Source organism: Canis aureus, chromosome 2 (genome assembly GCF_053574225.1).
Source record: "Canis aureus isolate CA01 chromosome 2, VMU_Caureus_v.1.0, whole genome shotgun sequence".
In the NCBI taxonomy this organism is placed as follows: Eukaryota; Metazoa; Chordata; class Mammalia; order Carnivora; family Canidae; genus Canis; species Canis aureus.
The window spans coordinates 19768328-19788841 of NC_135612.1; the positions used below are offsets into that span (position 1 = coordinate 19768328).

Here is a 20514-nt window from a genome sequence, read left to right on the forward strand (position 1 = left end):
GTGTATAATAACTAAACACAAAAAATTAAGGAATCCAAGACTAATGGTAAAGAAAGCCATCAAACCACAAGGGAAGAGAACAGGAGAAGAAGAAAGGAACAGAGAGAAACTACAAAACAACCGTAAAATAACAAAATGGCAATAAATACATACCTATCAATGATTACATATATATATACACATATACATGTATATTAAATATAAGTGGAGATATAAGAGATATAAGATTAAATATAAGTGGAGTAAAGCCTCCAACAAAAGACAGAGTGAGTAAATAAAATAGCAAGACTCATCCATACGCTGCCTATAAGAGACTTACTACAGACCTAAAGACACATGCATAATCAAAAGTGAAGGGACAGAAAAACACTTAACATGCAAATGAAATCAAAAAGAAACTTGGGGCAGCAATACTTATATTAGACAAAATAAACTTTAAAACAGACTATAACAAAAGACAAAGGAGGACGCTGTGTAAAAATACGGGTAAAATCTAGCAAGAGGATATAACAATTATAAATATGTGTCCAACATGTGATAAATAAAATATAAAGCAACTATTAACAGATATAAAGGAAGAAATTGACAATAATACGATTATACTAGAGGACTTTAACTTCTCACTTGTATCAACAGATAGATCATCCAGACAGAAAATCAACGAGGAAACAGTAGCTGTGAGACACATTAGACTAGATGGACCTAACAAGTGTATTCAGAACATTCCATCCAAAAATAGCAAATTACACATTCTTTTCAAGTGCACATTGAATATTATCCAGAATAGATCATGTTAGGCCACAAATTGAATCTCAATAAATTCAAAAAGACTGAAATCATATCATGCATCTTTTTCTACCATAAAGGTAGGAAAGTAGAAATCTATCATTAGAAAAAGTCTGGAAAGAACACAAATGCATGGAGACATACTCCATGCTCGTGGACTGGGAAAACCAATATTGCTAAAATGTCCATACCATCCAAAGCAATCTACAGATTTAATGCATTTCTTTTCCGAAAACCAGCATTTTTCACAGAACTAGAACACAACAACTCCTAAAATATGTATAGACCCACAGAAGTTCCCAGATAACCAAAGCAATCTTGAAGAGCAAAGCTGGAAGTATAAAAATCTCAGATTTTAAGATATACTACAAGCTGTTGTCATCAAAACAGCATGGTACAGCACAAAAATAGATACATAGATCACTAGAACAGAATAGAGAGCACAGAAATAAACCCATGCTTATATGGTCAGTTAATCTTTGACAAAAGAGGCAAGAATATACAGTTGGGGAAAGACAGTCTCTTCAACAGATTGTGCTAGGAAAACCAGACAGCTACATGCAAAGGAGAAAGATATTTGACATACACTTTCCCTGTACCATCGAATTGCATTATATAGTCAAAGCTAACAGGTTGAAATAGGTCTGTGTATCCAGTTTTACTTTGGTAAATCTTCTAACTCAAATTGTAAAAAATCCTCCAACTTCTAAACCATGACCCATTGTGTTCACAGTGCCAAACTCCACCCAATTCCAACAAATGGCCTTGGCTTTTGTATGGGATTATGTATGTAGTCTCTTTCATCACTTTTTCTTAAATCTACAGTGTATTTCCTTTGTGCTTATTTTTGGCTTGAAATTTATCCCATATGTTCAATAGGTATAAAGAAATAAGGTTGAAAATGCTAGCAGAGGACATATAGGATTTATGATTGCAATGAAAAAATTGCAGAAATCATTTTATTTGGTAGTGGATAGAAGATTACAAACCTCTATAGGATATATTGTCAAAGAATATAAAGGTCAGGGCTGGTGAATGTATCTGCTGATCACACTTTGAATGCAACTAGAATTTGTAGGTGCTTTAGAATCTGAGAATCATATTAAATGTCCAGGGGTGAAGTAAGGGACCCATGTGATGTTTGTGTTGAGCTCATCCAGGAGTGGGAGTACATGCCTCATCAGATTTTCAAAGTAGTTGAAAGAGATATATTCTGGAAAATTATATTCAACAGAATTTATACCACCAATAAGAAAAGAAATATACCTAGTAGAAAATGCATCCACATAGCACTAGCTTGTACCCCTGCCAGTCACCATTGATGTGAAAACAAATGAAGTCATGGATAGACTCTTGTCTTGACTAGAAGAAGTTCTCTATGTAAGACATAATATTTTCCTAACGTTTGATTAGATGTAAACTCCTTAAGAGCCAAAAGTAACAGAAAGCTTAGAAATATAATAGTATTTGTAGGTCCCATTTGCCTTGTCTCTTCCTACAGCACAGATCCCTATTATTAATGCAAATGCATTCAAAGCGGTAGATGAACAGCAGTTAAGCTGAAGTATTCTACATGGTTAACCATCTCAAAGTAGATAATTAAAGTGATTTTTCCTTAGACTGAGCTCACTTGAATCAAACAGTAACATAAAAATATGCATTTCATGGGCGCACCTGGGTGGCTCGGTCTGTTAAGCATCCTAGTCTATATTTTGGCTCAGGTCATGATCCCAGGGTCATGAGATCAAGTCCACCATTGAGCTTTGCACCAACCTGCTTAAGATTCCCTCTCTCTCTCTCTCTCTCTCCCCCTCCCTCCCTCTCCCTCCTTCCCTGTCCCACCCTTCGCCCCTACCCACTCCTCTAAAAAATAATAATAAATAAAAAACATGCATTTCATAAAAATACAAAAAATATCAATTTTATGAAGTATGAAACATCTTGAATTCTTTATTCTAGTAGAAGCTTTCTAACTAAAGGTAGCTGCTTTAATCATTTCAGTTTTAAAGCTAAATTAGAGAGACAGAAAATATTAGGACTAGTGAGTAAGTGCTTCAGTTTGTCTCATTTAAAGCTTTCATTGTGTAGTATCACAAAACATTAGATTTGGGATTAGAAAATCTTGATAAGAAATGTCTCTTCTAAGGAATCTTTTGCACAAAGGTCCTGGATCAGTGGATAGGTCAAAATGTTTGGTCTTCTTTGTGTTGCCTGAGGCTGTCAGTCCTTCATCTACTGGAGAAAACCTGAAACTTGCAGGCTCTTATCAGAATTGTATCACCTTTTCCTCCCTCCACGTTTTGTCTAGGATTTTTCCAACTTCTTCGTCTTCTTTTTTTTTTTTTTCATGCATTAATAGCTCCTCTCTATTTCTGCATTTGTCTTTATCACAACTCCTGTCATTATCAGGGTAATTTCTGGGTTCATCTGGACATGGAAACCAATACGCCAGTTCTTCTTTTTTGTTAACCTCTGCAAGTTCAGTTCCCTTCATCATCTAGCAGTTCAACCATCCATTACCACAGCCACACCTTTGACATAATCATCTTCACAACTACTGTACTTTTAAAATATTCCGTTTTTATCTGTCACTTACTCAGGATGGTCTTCAAGATTCAGAAATAAAGAAGGCTTATGGAGAAATCAGATTCATATATGTCTTAACAATCTTAAAAGCTATGAGAAAGAATAGATAAATTACTTACAAAGAAATGACAATTAAACTGACAGCATCAATAGACACCAGAAACAAATGGAATAGTGTTTTCAAAGTGCTAAGGGAAAATGATTGTCAAATTAAACTTCCTTGTGCAGAATTAATGAGTGAAGGTGAAATAATGATACTTTTAGACACATAAAGTCTGAGAGTTATTCTGCTCATAGACCCCTACTAAATGAACTACCATATTTCACTGGATCTAAGATGTCATCAATTCTGTGATGTATCAGCAAAAGAAAAAAAAATGCTGTTAATTAAACTATGACATGCCCTCAATTGTAAAGTGCATCCTAATTACAGAGATGTTAAAAATATGAAAAAATGTGTACTTTCAATAAATTAAAATTTACTGATAAAGAAGAATAGAGGAAATACTTCATCAGGAAGGAATGAATCCAGACAATACTGAGCAAAGCAACTTGTAAACATATTTCCAAATGCAAGTAAAACCTGACAATAGCTAGTAGTAATTACTGTGGGACCGAAAACCAAGACTGAGCTAAAATGCCAGTCAACAATAACATGAAAGAGAGGGAAGAGATCATGTTAATGATAGTCTGTGGTCATTATTTGGAGGAAAAGTTAGCAATACTCTTGTGTTTTGTTAAACATGTTAAATATTTTAGTGGTCACCTATAAAAAGGGAAAAAATGTCTTACATTCAAATAGATAAAATAAAAATACAGAAAATTTTATTCATGTAACAGAATTCAATAGAGCAATAAGAATAAATGACTTAGATTTATTTCTACAAATATACGTAAATCTCAAAAACAATGATGAATGGAAAAAGCAAGCTGTGGTATAACACTGAGAACATAAATCCCTCAATTACAGTAACTAGCCAAATAGCTATTTGCTGATTGCTGAATATTACACAAGTCCTTATTTAATCTACCCAACTGTGAGAAAAAAAAAAAAAACCCACTTTCCATATCAGTACATAAATACTCAAAGGTTAGGTATATACTAAGAATGTTACTCCCCTTTCTTTGCATAACATAGTTACTTTGCATAACATAGTAACATAGTTGCATTACATAGTAATGGAGCTCAGTTTCAACACCAGGTGTTCTAACTAAAGAATATTTATCCTTAATCACCACCTCCTACTATTAGTTCCCAATTCTTGTGCAACAGCACCTCATATATAGCAGACACTCAAGGAACATATTTTTAAAGGGAGGCAATAAGGGAGACAGAAATAAAGGCTAAGGAAGACAGAGAAAGGACTGGGAGGCAGAAAGTTGAATTATGCCAACTCAGGACACTAGTACCAAACTACCTTTACAACCAGTATTGCAACTGTGACTGGCTGGGAGCTTTTATGGATGCATTTCCTTAATCAAGTAAGTGGAACAGAATTATGATAAAAGTTAGTCTATACATGTGTAAAGAGCTGGGGAAGGTACCATCCTTGCATTCTTGGAAAGAATATACTGAAAAGGTATTTGCCATCTGTATTCAGTTTGATGAATGTAGTTTGTATAATTCTGGCACAAAGATATCTGGATAGACATCCTGTATCTTCACCTGCCAGGAACGTTGAGGTTTCCTAAGAGGCTTCATTCTAGTAAGAATGAACAAAGTAGATGAGTGAGAACAGAACAGAATAGGCTGATCGCTTATGATTATCAAAATCCAAATATAAATTTCTAATGGCTTCCCATTATGAAAATAACAATTCCATTGAAATAGGGGCCAATGAATTTTCTTAGAACAATATATATAACTTATTTGACTGGTGTGATTCTTATATGTGGGTTCCGACTATTTGCTAAGTCAGGTGAGAAAACAGAATTTTTTCAGTATTTTTAAGATTGGATAATCAATGACAAACTCAAAATCCATAGTGGCTTTTTTGTTTATTGGAATGTCTGATATTGGCATTTGACATCCAAAGAACAATACATGCTCACTCTCTCTTTGAGAACAACCTAACAATTACTTGAGAATGGAAAAGAAACGAACTCTCTCTCTCTACTTTGGTATCTTCAGCATAGCAAGGATTTCTCTTTCCTTGAGCTGGGCTCACGCCCATGTGGATGGCATGACATCTGGACAAAAGAATAAGCAGGGAAACCTCTAGGAGGAAATTAGAAATAATTAATACTGAGGTTTTCTTATCTCTATTACCCATGCAGGAGCCATAGATAGTATTTCGGAGCGATGATAACTCAAATTTGGATGTTTTCCATTTACATGCCACTGGCCATTTGTGGACTTCCTTGTGAAAGGAGGAGCTGATAAAATAAAAATATGGTCTAAATATATATCAGTTTAGTAACTGCAAATGCCAAAACACAAATTTTCATATATTAGCCTATATGTGGTCATTATTTTAAAAATAACTAAATTCATATGCAAAAAGGCCTACTGGTTAGGAAATAGAATAAGAATTTTGTTTTAATGCCAGTCTCATGCTGCTTCCCAGGGATAACACTAATGTAATTCTTTTATACATTAGTAATGTAATTCTTTTATACATTAGTAAATGAAACATGTATCTTCTTTGGGGTCCAGGAGTAGTTTCATACAGATATACTCTTCAGTGTTTCCTAAACTGTGGATGTTTACCATTGGTGATCCAGGGAGTGATTTGTTGTGGTACAAGGACATAAAAAATTATTAAAATTAAATCTTTTTAAATTATCTTCCTGTTCTCTCCCCACTTTTTTTTTTTCTTTTTGAACAAGAAGAGAGAATACTTAAGGCCCAGAACCTTTGGCAACAGTAGCACCTTGCTAGAATTAAATAATGTTATTTTATTTTCAGTGTTTACTTTTGTTTTCCTCCTCTTTATATTAATGATTCTAGTTTTTGATTCTAGTTTTTAATGTAGACGAGTTACAAATATTCTCTTATAAATAAATACACTTAAGTGAAAAAGGCAAGTCAATTTGAGAAAAAATATTGGATAGCTGTCCAAGTTCTATTTTGGATAAGGCAAGACTCACAAGTTTGGTAGAAAAATGTCTGAAATCTGGTACAGTGTTGTAGTGAGTGTTAAGTGGCATAGCATTGGTTGATAGAGCAAATTCTTTCTGTATTAGCCAATGGAAGTAAAGAGTTGGGAGCTATCCTCCAAACAATACCCTGAACAAGTGAGTCTCAATAGCTTGTGCAATTCTATGCAGGTGTGTGTGTGTGTGTGTGTGTGTGTGTGTGTGTGTGCCTGGTAGCTTCTGGCACTGGACACTTCCCTCAGTTCTCTGGTTCTTTTCTGACCTACAGTACTCTCAGCCTTCCAGTCACTGAGAAGTAGAAAGTGTATGCTAATACATTTCGCCGGGAAGATGAGTATAAACACCTTCAAAGTACACATGTGCCAAACCCGTGGGTAGATCCAGGGTATAAATAAAATACATAAAGGGAAGAATCCTCTCTTTTTCTGCTTGAAAAGGACTCTGTTATAGAGTTTGTTCTTTCATTGCTTGCTGATTCCATTTAAATAGCCCATATGTTTTTGGAACTTAGAATAAGGCCAAATGACACGCTGTATTTAGGGCGCTGGTCTTTAGGAATGGAAAAGGATTTGTGTAAGTTTTGAAAAGCATTATGAATAATGAAGGAACCACAAGCCCATTAAGTTGGTTGTTACTGTAACCTTTGGACTTGAACAATTCATAACAGCCCCAGTTCATAACCATAGCAAAATTCAGAATTATTCAAGCTTTCTACATAACAGGAACTTAGCTTGTTCCAATGATAAACAGACACACATGAAGGAAAATTCCTCTGACCTTCTCTTCACCTCTTCCTCAGAGGCCTAATTGCCTTAAGAAGTAGTGTCAAAACAGAACACATACCTTCATTCTCTGTAGTTTGGATGAGCAGGATGGTGAATGTTTTCCTTTTAAGTAAACCAGAATATCTTTAAATTGTTGCATAATGATAAGCCAAATATTGTTAACAGTTTAAAAGATCAACTAGCATCTTTCTAAATACAGAAAAATTAAACCTAAGTCTTGGTGGGACAATAAATATAGTTGTCTTTCGACAAATGTTCAAAATGAAAAAAAGTTTATTTTGAAGGATGGCCAAAATAATTGCTTCAATAGTAGTGAGATATATTGATTTTGTGTGTGTGTGTATGTGTGTGTGTGTGTGTAGAGAGATTTTTTTTTTTTTTTTTGGTAAGAGTGTAGAAAAATAAACTCTGATTTACTTCGTTTAGGAAATATAGCAATATCTACCAAAATTTAAGTTGTGGATACTAACCCAGTTATCTTCTAATAATTTACTTTATTTATGCCTAACCAAATGTAGAACAGTATATGTACATGATAAAGTTAGAGCATGTTTATAACAACAGCATTAAAAAAACTGGGAACAGATATCTGTCAGCAACAGACTAGATAAACCAGCTGTTGTATAGCCATTCCTTTAATACTATGCAACTGTAAAAACTAGCAACCAAAGCAACAATAACAACAAAAAATACAGTAAATACATATGTAAGCACATAGAAAGATTTCATGATCTAATACATTAACAAACAATTACAATGTCTTAAAATAAGCAAACCACTATATATATATATATATATATATATACACACACACACACATTCATCTTTATTTCTTTGTATTGCTTATATTTTATAAATACAAAATCATCTGGAATGTTATTCGCCAAAAAGTTAGCATCAGTGAAGAGTTACCGTTATGATTCATGGGAAGTGAAGGCCATGGGAGAGTGATTGCAGAATAGAACATGAGAGAATAGTTTGTAGCTTTTGGGAGATACTTATGTGAACTCCTAGATATATTGGGTAAGACTTTGACAGAGGTTGGAAATCTTTATCAGCAAAGTAGGGAGGAAACACCCATGATTTGGGAGTTGCTTAAATGTGACTACATGCATTATATAAATCCTAAAAAATGTGAGTTACAATTTTGTTTTTAACATTTTTCATTTAGTTGTTTGATATCAAATAACATATGTAGGAATTACATGAAAAGGTCTGTACAAGAGTTAAGTTTGAGGAGGTATGTTCACCCACAGGGCATTCAAACATTGAGACTAATACTAATAAGCATTTGTATAAAGCTTGATGACTGACATAATTTGTCCACACAGCAGTGTTTTATTCATAGTCAAATGTCATGAAGTTAACACATCTACTTCGTTTGTGTAATGCCATGTTAGATACATCAACTATGAGTGGAAAATTTATGGAAATGAAAGGAGATATATGTATTTAATAATTTTGACTTGAGTAGTAGATTGAAATGAGTTAACCAAATTGTTCTACTGTATTATGGATCAAGACCAGGAAGACAAACTTTAGTCATACACTAACATTTAAAGCAGAAAGAGTCAATGAATGAATGTGAGCTTTATGATACAAACACAATTTTGAAAAGTACAAAGCATGGCGACATAAAAGTCCTCTGGTAAAAATGATAACACAAGTTTTTCTTTCAAATATCTGTAAGTCACAATCTATACTGTTATTTTAAAAATAAAAACAAGTGCCATTCCAAATGTAAAACAAGATTTTTCTGGTTTAGTGGTTTTAAGTCTACTATTCTATAGAGAAGTGGCCTTCATTTTGAGAAAATAGTGTGTAAAGACCCACTAAAGTGTTTGAATTCATTTTCATGTTTGAATCAGATATTTCAAAACAGAAGATATAAAGGAGGAAGTAGAAGGAAAGAGGAAGAGGAAAATAGGTGGGAGGTTGTTTTCAAGAATATCAAAGAACCATTTCAATATCTATTGTAAATGTTTATTTCAAATTGAAAGTGGTATAGAGAGGAAGTTTATAAAGAATTCAGAGGAAAGAATTGATTCAACCCAAGAGTTTCCTTAGTCTTACCAAATACAATCCTCCCTCCTCCTCTTCCTCCTCCTCCTCCTCCTCCTCCTCTTCCTCCTCCTCCTCCTCCTCCTCCTCCTCCTCCTCCTCCTCCTCCTCCTCCTCCTCTTCTTCTTCTTCTTCTTCTTCTTCTTCTTCTTCTTCTTCTTCTTTGCATACAATGTTATTTTAGGAATTCTGTTTCCTTTTTTAAAAATAGGAATTAAAAGCAATACAATTTAGAAGTTACTGACTTCTTAAATTTCTCCTAATCCATAGAAATTCTCTTTAGGGGAAAGGACTCTATAACTAGTATCGTTCAATATTTGTTTCTTAAGGAAAAGACCAAGTAATAGCAACAAAAGTAAAACTGATTGTCAATTTTACTCGAATGCTTCCAGCAAAATGAGCTTTGTCCCTATCTAGGTAACATCAAATCAACTGATAATTTAAGTAAATTCTAGTAACAAAACAAAGTAGTTGTTCTACTAAATAACCAGAATTGAAGAAAGGAAATAATTAAATTAGTAGAAATTTCATTCAACCCAATTGATTGAATAGTTTTATTTAGATGACCTGGTAATCTTGGTTCACTCTAATAACATAACATTTTACTCTAGTCATAATTAGAGAATGAAAAGGTAAAAAACAAAAACAAAAACAAACCCTCAGAAGTAAAAATAAAAATAGTTCACACCAGGCAAATAGTACTATGGTGAATTTCTGGAGGAGTGTGTAAGTTCTCTTGTAGAGTAGGAATGAAACCATATATTGAATATTTTTCCAAATAGGCCTTTAGTATTTGGAAATAGTTTTTTGAAATAGAAAATGTGATAATTTCCTATAAAAATAAATTTGATCAATATCTCTAATTTTTATGATTAGATAATGTGTTGCTCATGTGGCTTTTTCCTGATATAAACACAGAGAATGAAGGAAGCCCTTATAGTCACTTGCCCTGATATTTAGTAGACTCACTGACTGACAACCTGATCCAAAACCCAGTTACAGTGCCATGTGGGAATCTCTACCAAGGGAATAATTTTTGTTCCAGTCTCATTAAACTTCTTTATCACCTTTCATCTTTCCTTTAAATACAGAGTAGTAATAGGATATTTTTATTCCTGTCCATTTTGTGTTTTCTTTCTTTTTGTTTTCATATAAAATAATTATTCAAATAGATGAATATGGTGGCTGGTTTGTAAAGTCAATATACAATTTATTTGGATTTCTGGGATTCAAAAAACTCTAGTGTATCTCTGATACACTAGTTGATATTATTAGTTGATAAAGTGTTTAACAGACTTATCTCAGTCTAAGAAAAGTGCTTTCAAAGCTTTAAAACATCACCACACTTTTCTTTTTATAATTTTTAAGTTTTTAAAAATTTAAATTGAATTTAATTATCGTATAGTGCATTATTAGTTTCAGAGGTAGAATTTAATGATTTATCAGTTGCATATAACACCCAGTGCTCATTCCATTACATGCTCTCCTTAATGCCCATCACCTAATTACCCCATTCCCCCACAAACTCCCCTCTAGCAACATTAAGTTTATTTCCTATAGTTGAGTCTTTTACGATTTGTCTCCCTCTCTGTTTTTGTCTTATTTTTCTTTCCTTTTCACTATGTTCATCTGTTTTATTTCTTACATTCCACATATGAGTGAAATCATATGATGTCTTTCTCTGACTTATTTTGCTTAGCATAATACCCTCTAGTTCCATCTACATCATTGCAAATGGCAAGATTTCACTCTCCTTGATGGCTAAGTAATATTCCAATATAGACATCTTCTTTATCCATTCATCTTTTAATGGATATCTCGGCTCTTTCCATAGTTTGATTATTATGGACATTGCTGCTATAAACATTGGGGTGTATGTGTCCCTTCAAATAACTATTTGTATCCTTTGGATAAATACCTAATAATGTAACTGGTGGGTCGTAGGGTAGTTCTGTTTTTAACTTTAATCTCCATACTGTTTTCCAGAGTGGCTATACCACTTTGCATTCCCTCCAACAGTGTAAGAGTTCCTCTTTCTCCTTATCCTTGCCAATACCTGTTGTTTCCTGAGTTTTAAATTTAGCCATTCTGACCAGTGTGAGGTGGTATCTCATTAGGGTTTTGATTTGTATTTCCTTGATGCCAAGTGATGTGGAGCATTTTTTCATGTGTCTGTTGGCCATTTGTATATCTTCTTTGGAAAAATGTCTATTTCTGTCTTCTGGACATTTCTTAACTGGATTACTTGGTTTTGAGGTGTTGAGTTTGTCTTTATAGATTTTGGATACTAGCCTTTTATCTGATAAGACATTTGCAAATATCTTCTTCCATCCCATAGGTTGTCTTTCAGTTCTCTTGACTGTTTCCTTTGCTGTGCAGAAGGTTTTTTTTTTTATCTTGATGTCCCATTAGATCATTTTTGCTTTTGTTTCCCTTGCCTTTGGAGAAATGTCTAACAAGAGGTTGCTGTGGCTGAGGTCAAGGAGGTTGCTGCCTGTGTTCTCCTCTAGGATTTTGATAAATTACTGTCTCACATTTAAATCTTTCATCCATTTTGAGTTTATTTTAGTGTATGGTGTGAAAAAGTGGTTCAATTTCATTTTACATGTGGCTGTCCAATTTTCCCAACACCATTTGTCAAAGAGTCTTTTTTTACAGTGGATATTCTTTTCTGCTTTGTTGAAGATAAGTTGACCACAGAATTGAGGATTCATTTATTGGTTCTCTATTCTGTTCCATGGATCTATGTGTCTGTTTTTGTGCCACTACCATACTGTTTTAATGACTACAGCTTTGTAATACAACTAGAAGTCTGGAATTGTGATGCCTCCAGCTTTGGTTTTCTATTACCACACTTTTCTGTTGTTATATCAACTATTTACTTTGAACAAGCCTTCAAAGAACACCTCTTATCTTTCATAAATGTTCTAAAGGCAAGGAAGATATAGATAAAAGTCTGTACTCTCAAGGAACACACAGACTAGAGAAGGCTGATGTGTATCATATCATATAATATAGATTGATGCCATGAGATATGTGGTATGATAAAAACATGAATAGGATATATTACAACTTAATAATTGACATAGAACATTGAGATACTAAAATATGTTGTGGAGATTTTCTGGAAGTTCCAAGTGAACAGATTAAACTTTTCCTCCTTTATCCAGAAAACCAGAAATTTGGGACACATGTTCATGATTAGAAATAGATCTCTGATATACTTTACAAATGTTGACTATTTCACACATAATTTTAGTTCTCTAAGGCTGTGTATGAAGAATAATTATTATGCTTGGTACTAATATGAGAGGACAGTATTTTCTCAACAGAACTTCACCTTATTTTTTAATTAAATTATTTTACCTAAGAGATTCCTATAGTACATACTATGTTATGCAGTTATATGTATTATATATTATATTTAGTATATTAGCTCAGCTCAGTTGGCTAGAATATGGTTATCACAGTAGAGGTTTCTAATTTTTCTTATTATCCATTCTACCATTTTTTCCTTTTGTGATGGACCCTCCCTGCATGATCACCCAGCTATATTCCCTATTACTGAGCATCCCTTCCAACTTCTTATAACTAAGTTGTTTCCAGTGAGATATGAGTAGAAATGAGTATAACTTTCAGGTCTTGACCTTAAAAATAATTTATCTTGGTCACCTTTTTTTCCCCTCTTTGTCTTTTCGCGTTAGCTGTTCTTGCAAAAGGCAAGAACAGGAGATTTTTTTCAACCTGATATAGAAGCTACATGATAAAGAAAGCACTGTCAATCTGCTAGCTTGAGTCCTGGATTACCATGTCAAAGCTGCTCATTAACTATTTTGTCCTGCAGAGTCATCTGAGAGAGAAAAAGACACATCTGCCTTCTTCAAGGCACTATATTTTCTGTCTCTGTTATGAAGTTTCTTCTCTCTCCAGACTCATACTGGTGATCATGACAAGGTTTGCAGTTCCAGTGTAACACAGCCAATGGTTTTCACACAGGAACAACTATTTCAAACATATGTCATAAAAGGAACACATTTTTCAAAGAAACTGGGCAGGGTTGAGGGCAGATGGATGGAGAAAGTGCGGATACATCAGACCGAAATGATCACCAGAACTGGAAAAATAATGATGAATCACATGAATTGTTTTTGTTCCCACTTTTCCTCTACCTCCCACTCCCAAACCTTCATTAACTCCAAGCTCAACATTTGGAAATTGAGTATGTGGAAAATGGGCCATCAAAAAAATATTCTAATTGGAATTTGAGACTGGTTTATGACTCTTAAATACACTGATAATGGCCCATGGGATATAGAGTAAGCACCCTATGAGTGATGGAACACTTAGTGTACATGTATCAAAAAACACTGATATGCTTTTCTTGCGCTGTGAGTAAAACCTACAAACAGGGGCACAGCTGGTCAGCAACTTGGTCATTTGGACTTTCCATTCTGAAAAAAAAAAAAAAAATCCTTACTCATTTTCACTTCTTGCCTCCTACAAACTACATTTGGATTTTACACTTTAGACTATGACATCTCACTTCTAAAAACTAAAATGTAAAGGTTTGGGCGGTATTATTCATCAGCTTGTTTAAAAATGTATTTGAATTCATATTTATAGCATCATGCAAATATAAATATCATGAAGCAAGAATAAACACTGTGCCTTAAAGTGTTTCATTCCAAGAGTGTGTGGAAACCTTTAGAAGTGGGCAATAGAAAAAAAATCACACTGCCTGATTTTATTTATCATCTACCCCTCGAAGAGTGGGCAGACTAGAAAATTTGTGCATTTCTTCAGAAGTCAGCTTCATCTGGAAATAGGACAAGGTGTGAAACTGAGAGTAAAGTCTCAAAGTAATGTGGTTGACAGTGGAATATGAATTAGTGTAATGTAGATTATTTTTCCCTTAGTTCACAGAACCTTCAGCACTACCAAAAAATGCATAATAGGATTCCCTCCAAATATAAAGTTGATCTTCAATTCATGACATTTCAGAGTCGATTACCATGATACCAAGATGGTATCTGGGTTACAAATGCCAACGTTAGTCTTTCAGTACCAAAATATGGACTTAGCAGAGGTTGAACTGAGAGCCTAAAAATTCAGGCCTTGGGATGCTCAGCATTTCTGCAAAACTTGAATGGCAGTGTGTGCTTTGACGGATTAATGTTGACTTTAACTAAATCAGAGAAATTGTATTTGAATATAATTGAGCAAAGCACGGAAAGTAAATTATACTGCTTAAGAAGAGAGTGTGTTCTTAGATCTGGATAATTTATCAGTGGTTTTACGGGCATAAAAAATGTCTGATAAGGAATAGGACTATTTTCATAGTAAAAGAAGTACTTGGTAGTAACTCTTTAAAAGAGACTTCTCTATCAATTTCGAAGAAATACACTTAACAGCAAAAAGAAAATACTCTTGTATTACTTAATAAGGTTTACCTGAAACAAATTTCTTTTATTTCTCCATCAATATTGTCATTCTTCCATCCTGGAATGACTTAAAAATTATGGAGTGATTTACTTAAAATTCAGAATTTTACTAAAGTTAGAATTTTAAAATTTAGTTTTCTTTTTTAGTTTTCCCTTTTTTTTCCAGTATAATTGAGGTGGTAGAATAAGAAAAGAAACACAAAGTGGTACTGTATTTAGAAATTATCTTTTGAAAACATTTCTTCTTTTTCATAACAAATGTTCTGAAAGGGTCACCGTATAAAACTATAAGGGAGGAGTTGTAAAACAACTATAACAACTAACAACTAACTATAAAAGTTAGTAGTGGGTGTAATTTATTGATCCAAAATGACTGCCTAGTTTTGAGAAACAATTTACTTCCATTTGGTCTGAACAGAGTATCAGGGATGATAAACAAATAGGCCTATTTGACGGGGAGGACCGATAGCAAAAGAAATTAATACACCCAGAGATTGAATGATAAGTACACTTCTCCCTTGATAGTACATTTTTCCAAAGAATTCAATAATGTTTATAATGACCATCTTTACTTAGAAACCCCTTTATCAAGATGGCAGGAACTCAGCCTGAATTAAATATACATCATTTATGTCTCTTAATTTTAGTCAAATTCTTATTATTTTAACACAGAATCATCCTTCGTTGGCTTGCCCCAAAGGACAGGAAAGGAAAATGTAAAATACAATGTGTATTTATCATGATATGAAATAGCCAAATTTATTTTTATTTGGATTTTTTTTGAAACCTACACATGTATCACCATCAAATGCAAGAATAAAATATTCTTGAAACTTATTAAAGGACAGATAAGTCATTCAGTCCAGGAAGCTAGGGATGAAAAATATTAGGACAGAGCCATATTTTTCCCCTAATAAATAAAAATTTAACATGGCTCTAGGATGTTTTCTGCCTGATTAATGAGCACAATATATTATGAAAAAGAGTTGAGCTCCAGGTATTTCAAGAACTACAAATACCTTAAGATTGAAAACATTTAGTGTATAGTGTATATTTAACAACATACTCTAGTTTGCAGATCACCAACTGATAATGGACTATTCAGCTCATATATTCTATTAATTTGCCCCCCCTCCCCAAAACTGAACTCTCCTTTCTAAAAGAGATAGCTTCTACTCCTGTCCTCATATTACTACTGTTACCACCTCTTTCCTATTTTTCTGGATTGGAATTATCAAGTCATATTTGATTCCAAGTTTCCTCATTCACCTTTTTCATCCACACAGCAATTTACAAAAGTCTATAAATTTCCTTTGCATGCTGTATTTCTCTCCTTTCCATTTCAACTTCCATTAGGTTTAGAATCTTAAAATCTCACCCTTAAACTCATACCAATACCTCCCAAGCTTCTGTCTTTGTGTCTAATATCTTTCTCTTTTAAGATACTCTGTATATTGTTGCAAAATTATTTTTCCTTAAATACTATTTTCATCATATTACTTAGGTGTTTGATAATGTGGAGACTCTATAGCCCTGAATATTAGGCTTCCTAACTCTGTGACAGTGAATATTTATTGTCACTCTCTGGCTTCACTTCCAAGTGGGAAAATGAAGGTGTTGGACAAGTCATTTTCAAAGTTTGCTCTATCACGCATGTTGATTATGTGATCCTATGAGCAACCTGTTCCTCCCACTATCTACAGCAGCAGTTCTCAAATGTGGCTGTACAAGAGTCACCTACTATACTGTTATTTTCCATTTGAGCTCTCCCATACATTCTTCATCCTTCTCTATCCTTTCTTGGGCCCCAGAATAACCACCCCCAGAGTGTGCCATCTGGGTTCCCTAGCCCATTGGCTTCTCGCAGGATTTGGCCAATGGGAGACGTTGACAGAACACCAGTGGACAGGAGCAGAGTGGCAAAATATTTTTACTTAGTCTTGTTCTGTTTGGGAATCACATCTCCAGCAGTAGTTTTGTCCTTCTGTGACAGCAGCTCCTACCAGAAGGCCAAATGGATTCCAGATGTTACTAATATCTGGCTACCTTCTCCTTAACTCTGAGTTTGTTGCATTAACCTTGCTCACACTTTTGCAAATTGTCTCTTCATTAGAGCATCCTCATTTAAATCATTTTTCTGGGATCCTGATCAGTACATGTGAAGAGATTTTTTTTCTTATTACCAATGCTCAGACCTCACTCCAGATCATTAGAATCAGAAAACTTGAGTATGGAGCCCAAGCAGAAGTAATTTACAAAAGTTCTTCCTGATAGATTATAAAGTCCAAACATTTTATATCTTATTCAAAGCCATATGTAATCTGATGCCAACTAATCTTTTCAATTTTTTCCATATTTTGCAAATAGTACAGATAAAACAACCTCTCACAACACAGTTTGGCCAGTTAATAATTTTGCCAGTAGGCTAATTTAAAGAATCATCAACAAGCATAAATAAATATAACATATACTAGATACAGTGCTTACATGCTAAAAAAAAAAATGCTTCCCAAATGGATCAGTAATCATAGTCAGGAGGTATTACTGGCACAAAAACTTCTGTAAAGAAGTGACTTTAACTTTAATGAAATATAGTAAGGGCAGATCATTCAAGGTATCATATGCTTCTTAGTTATATCCTACTTGTGAAATGCAAGAACTCAAACCATCATTTACTAGTTTTCTAGCCAGATTTGTTTCTCTTTTCATTTGGTCAGTCATTAAGAAGTCTCACATTTGACTTGCATATTGTCTCACTTACCTTGATTATCATTGGTTTACATGTTAACAAACAAAGAAATGGACAAATAAGTTGGTATGTAGGGTGAGGGGAAAATATATCACTGTTCTTCAATTACTCAGGAACTGGTGGTATTTGGAGTGAACAAACAGTGGCTCATGCCTTTAGTTATTTACAGTTCTAGGATTCTAGGATGCTTTCAAATCCTGACTGACAGATAACGTTTTCCCTTGTGCCTGTCATAAAGGCTTATTTCAACTCCTCTAATCCCAGCTTGGTGGCCACTGTTAACTGCTGTTGGGAAGTGGTTTCAAATCAGTAGGTCTACCCAATCTTTTGGGGATAGAGCCATTTATTCAATAGTTAGAATGCCAACCACAACCAACCAGAAGAGCATAAATTTGATGTCTGGAGCTGGTCATTAAAACAGAGCTTTACTGGATGTGGTCTTTAGTTGAGTTAGTAATAACACTGGTAAAATGAAATGATAAATGTGGCAGTTATATAATTTATTTACTCCAGATCTGTATACAGAATAGCTCCTTGAGGATTTAAAGTTTGATTGAATTATGTTCTGGCACCATTACCCCTATCTGTGTTCAGTTTCCTGTGGGGCAGAGAATACAATGGTGATGACCACTATGAGTAATTTACCTGAAGCCCAGTGGTTAATATCACTCACTGTTGTTCTTCTATTGTTCACAAATAGAATGGATCTTGGCCAAAGAGCTCTGTCACTTTAATTTCAGTGTCTAAAAGAAGAGGCGAATGAATGTCAGTTTTAGTTGGATATTCTGACAGAAGAACTGATTCTTCCAGTTAGTGGGATACATTTTAGGGAGGTCATCTCTTGCATAAAGGGGAATAATATGATAATATTTGATTAATTAGGCTTTAAATATTTCATCTTAGTTTGGTCAAGTGTAAAAATGGGCAACACTTCTCAGGAAAAGAATTACTTTGTTTTGTTTTTAAAAGATTTTATTTATTCATGCGAGACACAGACTGAGAGAGAGGCAGAGACACAGGCAGAGGGAGAAGCAGGCTCTTCTCAGGGAGCCCGACTCAGGACTCTATCCCGGATCCCGGGATCATGACCTGAGCCAAAAGCAGATGCCCAACCGCTGAGCCACCCAGGCGTCCCGGAAAAGAATACTTGGATTCATAAAGAATCTTTCCTCCAATATGAACTTTGTAGTGTTTTTGTTTTTGTTTTTATTTACTAGGATGTATTGAGTTGCCATTAGTACCCAGTGGTGACCCAGCCAGTGACTCCGAGGTCTTTAAAACATTGTTTGATGATTTCGTATTCGTCTAGTTGTAGCCAGATAAGGGGTGGTGGGGGCGGTGGGGAGCTGTATTTTCTCTCCAATCACCTCCAAGGTCCAAACTTCAGTGTTTAAGTAAGGTTGTACCCTGTGGAAAGATACTTCCTTCATGCTAGACTTACTGTTCAATATACAGGAAGATTATAAAGCCATGTAAGTGAACAGTGAGGGGAGAAAAAAGCCATTTTTCCCAATCAATCAGAATGTATGTTTATACTCCAACCAAGACACTTGAGCTGCCTTAGAATGAAACAAAATCTCGGCAGGTATTGTGGATCTTGGAAGGGACTGTGAGAGTATGTCATTAGAAAACCATTTTTTTTCTTCACTCTTTGAATTCTTTAACCAAAAAGAAAAAAGAAAAAAAAAGACTTTGGCAGAGAGAATAATGGTATGTCTTCTAAACACTAAAAAATTCTCTCAGAGGCCTTTCCAAGATGTTTTGGATGGCTCTCTGCCTCTCGCACTCTGGCAGCCCCCTCTTCCATCAGTGTTTGCAGAAGGTCAATAAAGCCCGTGCCGGCGGGTGCTGTGGAGTGCATATGTGAGAAAACCTGCTGTTGTTGCGGTAAATGTAGTGTCCACAAATTCATTAGGAATGCATTTGTTCCTGGAAGTGCTAGCTATTCCGGTAACTGGCTGCCGCCAATGTTTTTAACCATATTCTCCACTTCTCTGCAGACGTTACAGGGCAGAAAACCAGGCTTCTGTTCTCACTGCCTGCATCAATTTGTAGTTTGTTACTTGATCGGCTCGTTTTACCTTTCGTCTAGTGTAAAGGGCAGTCTGGGACACTGTAGTTATGTCTGGGGCCTTCTTATTAGACTTTATGATGAAAAGGGACTCTCTGGGGTAACGAAAACTATGAATCTACTTATTCGGCTCTAAAGAAAATACCAGGCGTAAGGAAGAGCTGAAAAATTGTAGGCAGTGTGAAAATTGGAGGAAAATAACTTCTACCTTCCAGATTTTCTTATGTACAATAGAAAATGTACATACACACACATATATAGTGATTCCATTAGCACATTAATAATGATTTTATTAAGGATTCTTTTTCTCTCTGAGAAAATAGAAAATACCTCCATTCTTTCTAAACAACACTCTTGTAAGCTAGCTTTCAGAATATCGATAATATGAATATTACCTATAATCTAGAAGGAGAAATTTGGAAAAGGCAAAATGTATTGTGTGCTAAAAATGGCCAGGAGTGTATGGACATTTACCCCAAATCAAACAGTGCTATTTTTTAACCTGATCTGACAGCCAAGATGATGGGGGAAAACACTAAATAAAAATGGGACCCCTGCCTTTTTCCCCGAAAACACCTCTGGTCTGGCTCTCTTGAAGTAATGTCACCTTAAGGGGGTGACAACACTGAACTTCCTGTGATAACAGTATCTGACACAACACGGGTTCAGCTTACTTGTAACTGGCACATTAGAACCTATGAAGAGTGCGAGGCCCTTCCATCACGAATGCAACACATCTGTCCAGGAAATACACTTCATCGCGCCAAAATGCTTTTAGTGTATCTGCCCCCCTGAACGCCCTCTCAAGCTACAATTCCCTGTCAGCAAGTACCTTGTCATTCCTTCCCTTTTATGTTGATGAAAGCCTTGATCTATTACGCCAATATTGCATACTTTCCAGTCTCCCAGAAACTTACTACTCAGTAATATGCATAG

At 34.8% G+C, this 20514-nt stretch overlaps 1 protein-coding gene and 1 long non-coding RNA gene across 9 annotated transcripts in view; one reads left to right on the forward strand and one right to left on the reverse strand.

The window, feature by feature from the left end:
* Positions 1-20514, forward strand: part of LOC144293967 (uncharacterized) — a 1010193-nt gene that overhangs the window by 841129 nt on the left and 148550 nt on the right. The gene's annotated exons all lie outside the window — the stretch shown is intronic.
* Positions 11269-20514, reverse strand: part of LOC144294050 (uncharacterized) — a 63653-nt gene continuing 54407 nt past the window's right edge. The window contains exons 3-4 of the long non-coding RNA XR_013361452.1: positions 18153-18250; positions 11269-13768 (exon numbers count right to left, since the gene is read on the reverse strand). This is a non-coding gene — a long non-coding RNA (uncharacterized LOC144294050). The remainder of the gene's footprint in view (positions 13769-18152; positions 18251-20514) is intronic.